The sequence below is a fragment of the Bos taurus genome, chromosome 2, assembly GCF_002263795.3.
Source record: "Bos taurus isolate L1 Dominette 01449 registration number 42190680 breed Hereford chromosome 2, ARS-UCD2.0, whole genome shotgun sequence".
Lineage (NCBI taxonomy): Eukaryota > Metazoa > Chordata > Mammalia > Artiodactyla > Bovidae > Bos > Bos taurus.
This window is the reverse complement of record NC_037329.1, coordinates 98,146,341-98,156,413: the sequence shown is the minus strand read 5'-3', so window position 1 is coordinate 98,156,413 and position 10,073 is coordinate 98,146,341.

Genomic DNA, 10,073 nt, shown 5'->3' with positions numbered 1-10,073 from the left:
ACAACTGAGTGACCGAACAACAACTTCCCTTACACAAGTTAATGAACTCTCCAATGTGAATTCAAAGAGCCACATTTGCAGGCTTTATTGTCCCTGGAGTCCACACTCATTGAAGTTTCAAATGCTAAGGAACCATTCCTTAGCATTCCTGCTCCTAAGAAATATATTAAAAGAAACTATGTGCAAGTGTATCATAGTCCCTGTTGTGAAGTATTTAAGTATTTAAAATTAAACACGGACAATACATTTGGTATGTGTTATATATCTATAAAGTCTGCATTACATACTCAAGTACACACCTTGGACTGTTGAAACAGCAATAAAAATGAGTCTCCAAGGATCAACATGGACTCACATTCTCCCCTAAACAGAAGTTTAGACCTAAGCCTTGGGCAAAATGGAGTCATAAGACATGTATACCTGAACCCATAAATTATAAAGATTTAGTAAAAAAGCACTACAACAAACACTTTCTAGTAGTACTTTGTGTTCCTCCTAGAATTATCCTTTATAAGTGCTCTTTCTCTCCCCTCTTTCTCCCCTGCAGCTGGCTGGTATGATGAATGGGACTTGGAAACATCTCCCATCCCATTTTGGATGTCAGACAAGACCTGAAAGTGAAAGTCACTCAGTCCTGTCTGACTCTTTGCAACCCCAAGGACTCTACAGTCCATGGAGTCTCCAGGTCAGACTACTGGAGTGCGTGGCCGTTTCCTTCTCCAGGGGATCATCCCAACCCAGGGATTGAACCCAGGTCTTTTGTATTACAGGCAGATTCTTTATCAGTTGAGTCACCAGGGAACCCAAGAATACTGTAATGGATAGCCTATCCCTTCTCCAATAGATCTTTCTGACCCAGGAGTCAAACCGGTGACTTGGAATCATTGTAGGCAGATTCTTTACCAGCTGAGCTACCAGAGAAGCCTGAGACCTAGTAGAACCAAATAAAGGTCAACTAAGGTTCAAGCCAGTTCTAATTGGGGAATTAAGAATACAGTCTCAATTTTCTGTATGTTTCCTTACCTCCTTCCCTATCAAATGTAAGCTGCAAAGCCTCATTAAGACCTCAGCAAAAGGAAAACAGAAGCAGGTTCTTTTCACCTGCATCAAATCTTAAGGTAAAAAAGTAAAAGCAAATCTAAGGTAAAAGTCATCAAACTCACATTGATTGAACAAAGTAAGATAAAAGGCCACAAGAATTTAGAGGGATTCAAAATCAAATCCCTAAAGACCAAGAAGTTGTATGCAAACTTGGAGCATTTCTCAGGATTCTAGCAAGAGTGGCTATGCAGTGTCATCAAGACCAAGTTTGCACCCACACTCCTAGATACTTATCCCATCAACTATTTATAGTTTTTGCCACTTATCCTCTGTCTGAACAAGAATTATAACAAAGAAGAGAGAAAAACCAAACTGGTATATCCACTAGTAAAATTCATACTCAAACTTGGCAGGGCAAGTACAAAATTTTACAAATTCTACCATAACATTAACATTGCATTTGTTGAAACAATGAATAAATGGGTGACATCAGTTCCAAAAGATATTTCACTGAGATTAGGCACTTAAAAGCCTCTACACTGAAGTGTGCTTCAAATAAAACACTATATTTTTGAGCAATCTAGATTTCTAGTTGGAAAGTCTTCCTGGTTCCAGATGTCTTATTGCTACGAACATTTCCCAGCACAGTTTTCCTGGAATTTTTTCCTCATTCATTTTATTCTGAACTGCTCAGGAGAAAAGAATATTGTTCACATAATCTCTAAGAATGGAGAACCAAACAGATTCAGAAACGAGAGTTTGGAAATATTCTGCTGGTGTTCAGCTTAATACCAGTGTTGAAGCTTTGTCCCTTTCCCTTTGAATCCTTCACACAATCAACAAGATGTGTTTCAGGACTAATTACACAAATACCAGCCTAAAAGCCTCATTATACTTTACAATAGCCTTCAATTAAATGCAATGGTATTGAATTTGAAAGAGAGCTTTGCACTGACTCAAAAGCTCCAGTTGGAAACAAAATGTGCTTGTCCGGAGAGGTCCATGCGAAATGTTAGGTCTTAATGATTTCAAAGAGACCCTCAGATCTTTACAAACATTTGTCATTAAATTTAGTTATTAAAAGCACCAAATATTTAAAATATTTAAACCATTCTGGGTGCATGTTAATTCTTATTACGAGTTACTTATTTGATTTGCAGCATTTACTAAATAAATTGATATTTACACTTTAACTAAAGAAAAACCCTGCAACTGTTGGATATAAAATCATTATGAAATTAAGATTAAAATCAGAAACCCATCAATAAGGAAAGTAGCAAAACTGAGTGGAGGCATTTCTCATGAGCTGGTGTTTCCTCAGTGTAGGAAACACTAGAATGTGGCTTAGTCCTCTACCCCTACTCTAATTGGAACTCATCTACTATTTATGCAATAAATGTTTACTAAACACTTCTGCCAGGTCTATCCAAGTTCTGACACCCACAGTCCAGTGTGACAAGAGCTTTACCAATAACTGGAAACACCTGAGGCATTTCCTTACTATATGAATGACCCTTACTACCTTTGAAGGAAATTAGAATCCCACCAAGAACAGAACATTTGGAGTAAATTCCATGGGTAATATAGGAACTATGGGGAAGCGACACTAGTCACTATTTATCACAATCATGGAGGAAGCCAAACAGAAGGAAAAAAAAATTTTTTTCCTGTCCCTGACCCATTCACTAAAATCCCCTCAATCAGAAGATAAGATGGAAATGACAAAAGAATGGAGAAGGAGCAGTGGGAATTATAACTGTGGGAATAATCCCAATCTTGCCTGAATCTCCAGGTTTGTACAGGAGTCTACATTGAATGGGGATCCATGAACTTTCTACAACCCACATGTAAAGGCTGCATGGTTAGGTAAAATTGCTAGAAATCTTGTTTTGAAATTTTCATTCAAGGACATGAACCATACAAATCCAAATAAAGATTTAAAGGGGCATAAGAAACCTTAGGTGTAATGGATATATTTATTACATTGACTGAGGTAGTTTCAGATACATATGTAGATAGATATATACATTTATAACCCATTGTACACTTTAAGCAAGAAGAGATAAGAAAGCCTTCTTCAGCAATCAATGCAAAGAAATAGACAAAAACAACAGAATGGGAAAGGCTAGGGATCTCTTCAAGAAAATCAGAGATACCAAGGGAACATTTCATACAAAGATGAGCTCGATAAAGGACAGAAATCATATGGACCTAACAGAAGCAGAAGATATTAAGAAGAGGTGGCAAGAATACACAGAAGAACTGTACAAAAAAGATCTTCATGACCCAGATAATCATGATGGTGTGATCACTGACCTAGAGCCAGACATCCTGGAATGTGAAGTCAAGTGGGCCTTAGAAAGCATCACTACAAACAAAGCTAGTGGAGGTGATGGAATTCCAGTTGAGCTATTCCAAATCCTGAAAGATGATGCTGTGAAAGTGCCGCACTCAATATGCCAGCAAATTTGGAAAACTCAGCAGTGGCCACAGGACTGGAAAAGGTCAGTTTTCATTCCAATCCCAAAGAAAGGCAATGCCAAAGAATGCTCAAACTACCGCACAATTGCACTCATCTCACACGCTAGTAAAGTATTGCTCAAAATTCTCCAAGCTAGGCTTCAGCAATATGTGAACCATGAACTTCCTGATGTTCAAGCTGGTTTTAGAAAAGGCAGAGAAACCATAGATCAAATTGCCAACATCTGCTGGATCATAGAAAAAGCAGGAGAGTTCCAGAAAAGCATCTATTTCTGCTTTATTGACTATGCCAAAGCCTTTGACTGTGTGGATCACAATAAACTGTGGAAAATTTTGAAAGAGATGGGAATACCAGACCACCTGATCTGCCTCTTGAGAAATTTGTATGCAGGTCAGGAAGCAACAGTTAGAACTGGACATGGAACAACAGACTGGTTCCAAATAGGAAAAGGAGTTCGTCAAGGCTGTATATTGTCACCCTGTTTATTTAACTTATATGCAGAGTACATCATGAGAAACGCTGGACTGGAAGAAACACAAACTGGAATCAAGATTGCCGGGAGAAATATCAATAACCTCAGATATGCAGATGACACCACCCTTTATGGCAGAAAGTGAAGAGGAACTAAAAAGCCTCTTGATGGAAGTAAAAGTGGAGAGTGAAAAAGTTGGCTTAAAGCTCAACATTCAGAAAACAAAGATCATGGCATCCAGTCCCACCACTTCATGGGAAATAGATGGGGAAACAGTGGAAATAGTGTCAGACTTTATTTTTCTGGGCTCCAAAATCACTGCAGATGGTGACTGCAGCCATGAAATTAATAGACGCTTACTCCTTGGAAGGAAAGTTATGACCAACCTAGATAGCATATTCAAAAGCAAAGACATTACTTTGCCAACAAAAGTTCGTCTAGTCAAGGCTATGGTTTTTCCTGTGGTCATGTATGGACGTGAGAGTTGGACTGTTAAGAAGGCTGAGCGCCGAAGAATTGATGCTTTTGAACTGTGGTGTTGGAGAAGACTCTTGAGAGTCCCTTGGACTGCAAGGAGATCCAACCAGGCCATTCTGAAGGAGATCAGCCCTGGGATTTCTTTGGAAGGAATGATGCTAAAGCTGAAACTCCAGTACTTTGGCCACCTCATGCGAAGAGTTGATTCATTGGAAAAGACTCTGATGCTGGGAGGGATTGGGGGCAGGAGGAGAAGGGGACGACAGAGGATGAGATGGCTGGATGGCATTACTGACTCGATGGACGTGAGTCTGAGTGAACTCCGGGAGTTGGTGAGGGACAGGGAGGCCTGGTGTGCTGTGATTCATGGGGTCGCAAAGAGTCGGACACGACTGAGCGACTGATCTGATCTGTACACTTTAAACACATTCAGTCTGTTGTTTACCAATTAGGCCTATTAAAGAGGCTTTAAAAAGTAATTTGATGCAGATTAATAACATGAAAAAGTAATTTGAGGAAGAAGATAAAATTTTCAATGGATTTTAGAGTTATGTGAATAATTATTAATATAAAAATTTTTTTGAAGAAGATTCATAATAAAAGATAATACTCTGAATCTTCAATTCCAGATTGCATAAACAAATTCTAGGAAATGAGAAGAAGGTAAATGTGTACTTAAATGTTGAGAAATCAGGGGGAAGCCAGTAAAATCACTTAATTGTTAAAGTTCACAATGAAATATATTTGTAAGTATCTTTAATGTAAAGTTATCCAATGATGAGTGTAAAACTCCTAACTAGCAAAAAAAGACAAAAAAAATTTTTTTTTAATGATCAACTTTCAATGACAGAAAGGTTTATGTACACTAGATTCATTTTTAATAAAATTATAGTGAAAAGATGACATATATAGAGTTGATACTAGTGACACTAATCTCCCTTCTTTAATGTGACTTTATTGGAAACACTTAATACTACCAGAAAGCACTACAACATTGGCTTCCAGAATATTTTACAATCATGTCACTTAGCATAGGCATGTTCTGTGAATATTAATAGCCTGATTCCAAGCTGTTCATCAGCAGTGACCTTCAAGCATGCTAAGTACCCTTTGCAAAGCTTGAATTTAGAGAAAGAGATCTTATAGCTGAGAATTTAATTTTTTCTTTACAATATAAAAATGAAGAAACTGGAAGGAATAAGGAGGTACCTGGCTTCTTCTTTTTATCATACAATTAGCAGTAAATGTATTTTAATTTAAACATAACCATCAACACATTTGAAAAGATACTTCTCCAAAATGGAATCATTGGAAAAAACATCCTTCTGTATAGCATGGTTACTGTACAACTACAGTGGCTGTCCCTTGAGATTTTAGCATAGGCATAGAGAAATAGATCAAAAGAGAACAGTAAAAACTCCAGAAACATTACAAGGTATATGGAAACTTGTTGTTTATAGGGGGGAAAACAGACTGTTCAATACGTAGCCTCAAGACATTTTATTATTTCTATGTAAAAAAAAAAAAACACTATTTTACACCATACTCAAAAACACAGAAATATAGAAGACGATATAGGAAATATTAATACCTTAAAGAATTTGGACTAGGAAATAATTTCTTTAGAATGATTTCTTAACCAAAAACCACACCCTTTAAAAGAAATGGTTAGTAAAATTGACAACTTTGAAATTAGAAACCTGTATACAGCAACATATGAATAAAAAGGTATATCACAAAGATAGCATATTTACAAGCCATATAATAATTATTTGTATTCAGAATAAAGAGCTCATTCAAATGGATAAGAAAAAGGCAAAAAAACCTAACCATAAAATGGGCAAAGGTTATATACAAGCAATTCACAAAAGATAACTCTAAATGGCAAAAAAGCATATCAATAGTAATGTTCAACCTCATTAATAATTAAAATGCTAAGTAAAGTAAGAATATTAATTTATCCCATTCGGACTGAAATATATTTTTCAAATCTAATTATTTCCCGAGTTTTAGTGAGAACTTGGAACTCTCAAATATGATAGGACAATAAAGTCTGTCTTAGGAGATCAATCCAACAAAATGTAGCAAAGTTAATACCTGTATCCTATGAACTAGCAAGTCCATTCTATATTCCTTAAAGAAATTCTTGCAGCTATACAAAGACATATATACAAGTATGCTCAAACAGCTTCAACAGGAGAACAGATAAATAAATTATGTGGTATTTGACCAGTGAAATATTATATAGTCATGAAAATGACTGATTTGAACAACATGTATCAGTATGGATAAATCTCAAACAATGCTAAATGTATGAAGCAAGATACAGAAGTGTATGCATAATTTATTATAGGTCCCTATATTTTTATATGCATTCAGTTCAGTTCAGTCGGTCAGTTGTGTCTGACTCTTTGCAACCCCATGGACTGTAGCACACCCTGTCCATCACCAACTCCCGGAGTCCACCCAAACCCATGTCCATTGAGTCGGTGATGCCATCCAGCCATCTCATCCTCTGTCATCCCCTTCTCCTCCTGCCCTCAATCTTTCCCAGCATCAGGGTCTTTTCAAATGAGTCAGCGCTTCGCATCAGATGGCCAAAGTATTGGAGTTTCAGCTTCAACATCAGTCCTTCCAACGAACACCCAGGACTCATCTCCTTTAGGATAGACTGGTTGGATCTCCTTGCAGTCCAAGGAACTCTCAAGAGTCTTCTCCAACACCACAGTTCAAAAGCATCAGTTCTTCATCTCTCAGCTCTCTTTATAGTCCAACTCTCACATCCATACATGACTCCTGGAAAAATCATAGCCTTGACTAGACGGACTTTTGTTGACAAAGTAATGTCTCTGCTTTTTAATATGCTGTCTAGGTTGGTCATAACTTTTCTTGGCTGCAATCACTGCAGTGATTTTGGACCCCCCCCCAAAAAAATAAAGTCTCTCACTGTTTCCACTGTTTCCCCATCTATTTGCCATGAAGTGATGGGACTGAATGCCATGATCTTAGTTTTCTGAATGTTGAGCTTTAAAGCCAACTTTTTCACTCTCCTCTTTCACTTTCACCAAGAGGCTCTTTAGTTCTTCTTCGCTTTCTGCCATAGGGTGGTGTCATTTGCATATCTCTGGTTGTTGATATTTCTCCCAGCAATCTTGCTTCCAGCTTGTGCTTCATCCAGCCCAGGAAACAGAATAAAGACTTTTATTATGAATATAGAAAGTAAACAACCAGTATTATTTTTCACTGTGCCCCATGACACTGATAATAGGCACAGAGTTAACTCAAAGAATGGGTTTTATGTTAACCAAAATTTCTTGAGAGAGAATTTATATTTGCATATGGTTATCCATTTTAAACCACACGCAAACAATCTCCTTTCCCAAAGAGGTAGAGTCTGACAACATTAAAAGCAAGCAAGTAATGCAGAGGCCTCAAGAATAGCCTTTTAAAGTTGCACAGTGAATCACAGTGTTTTGTGACACATCTGTTAGAGGCTGCATCTGAAAGTGTTAAAGAAAAATCAAAAGAAAGGGAAAAAAGATATCAACTGGACTAACTAGGGAAGGCTAACTATATGTAAGTAGGGTTGCAAGATTTAGCAAATAAAAGTACTGGGTGCTTAGTTAAGATTGAATTGCAGATAAAAAACAAATAATTCTCTAGTATAAGTATATCCTAATATAAAGGCTCCCTCATAACTCAGAAATTCACTCTAAACATGGGAAGTTCTGCTAGGAAGTAATGTGGAGTTCAGTTCAGTTCAGTCGCTCAGTCATGTCTGACTGTTTGCAACCCCATGAACCGCAGCCAGGCCTCCCTGTCCATCATCAACTCCCAGAGTCCACCCAAATCCATGTGCATTGAGTCAGTGATGCCATCCAGCCATCTCATCCTCTGTCGTCCCCTTCTCCTCTTGCCCTCAATCTTTCCCAGCATCAGGGTCTTTTCAAATGAGTTAGCCCTTTGCATCAGGTGGGCAAAGTATTGGAGTTCAGCTTCAACATCAGTCCTTCCAATGAACACCCAGGACTCATCTCCTTTAGGATGGACTGGTTGGATCTCCTTGCAGTCCAAGGAACTCTCAAGAGTCTTATCCAACACCACAGTTCAAAAGCATCAGTTCTTCATCTCTCAGCTTTCTTTATAGTCCAACTCTCACATCCATACATGACCACTGGAAAAACCATAGCCTTGACTAGACGGACCTTTGTTGACAAAGTAATGTCTCTGCTTTTGAATATGCTATGTAGGTTGGTCATAACTTTCCTTCCAATGTGGAGTAGAAAAGAAAAATATAAAGTAGACAGGAAAAACAGAGCTTGTCTACTTATAAGAGTGACTGAGACAGAATGTGTTAAGAACCTGACTCGCAGCAGTTACTCATTGAATAGCTTTTAAAAACCAATTTAACATTCATGAATACTCAATATGACAGCCGCTTGAGTACTGGGGCTATAAAGATGAATTTTTAAAAATGATTTCTTGTTCCAAAAGAGCTCACTTTTTGTGTGTGGAAGATATTTACAAATCACATAAGTAAACAATCACAGTACAGCCTGCAACATTCTGTAACAGAGTTGTGTGTGAAATATGTAGTCAACCACCTGATCAGAGATCATCAACAGACTTTCAACTTCTTTTACGTCAGATGCCTAAGCCTTCCATTTAAGGGCCTCATGATCTAGCCTGGAGGTATCTCTGCAGCTTTATATTCTACCTCTTGCTCTGTACACGTTCTTCAACTCTCATATTTCCTTGAACATATCATGTCCTTTAGGGTCACATGCTTTAGGTCATACTGTTTGCGCCAGACTTTTTCTTTACCCTCTTATCAAAATCCAACACAACCTTTGAGGTCTAATGCAAAACACATTTCCTTCCAAAAATTTCACCCATTCCCTTCAGTCAGAATTAGTCTCTCCCTCCCCTATTCTACTCAGAAAGTTCACTTAGACCACTGTTGGGAAACTTAAAACTCAATGGCTTTAAACAATATTTAACCCTCTCTGTTACCCGCACTAGACCGTGAGCAGGCACACAATTTACTCATCTTTGTACCACCCTACACACAGCAGATGTGTGTGTTCAGTGAATGCTTGTGCTGCCTTTCCAGATGGATCTAGGCTATTATTTCTGTGAATGCAAATAAACAATCATGAAGAGAAAAATCCCTTCTCAGGTGCCTATGGATAAAGTTCTTTAATCCAGTTGAAACATGAAAATTTGACATACATTTTTATATGAAGTAATTTAAAACTGACAATATAATATATCCCCATATAGATGGAAAGATAACTAGTATATATTGTGAAACAAAACCAAAAAATATCACATAGTATGTAAAATATAATACCATTATTATTATTATTACTAATATTAGGCTATATATAGAAAAATGTGAAAAATATATGCTAAAATATTATTACTGGTAATGGAATTATGGGAAATTTATTTTTTCTAAATTATAGACTTCTATAGTATTTAAATGTACAGGTGTTAGTTATACAAAAGAAAAACAATAAAAATTTTTATAAAATACATTAACCCAAAGACTCACGTCATGGAGTCTTATGCCCACTATTGCTTTTTTTCTTTTTTTTT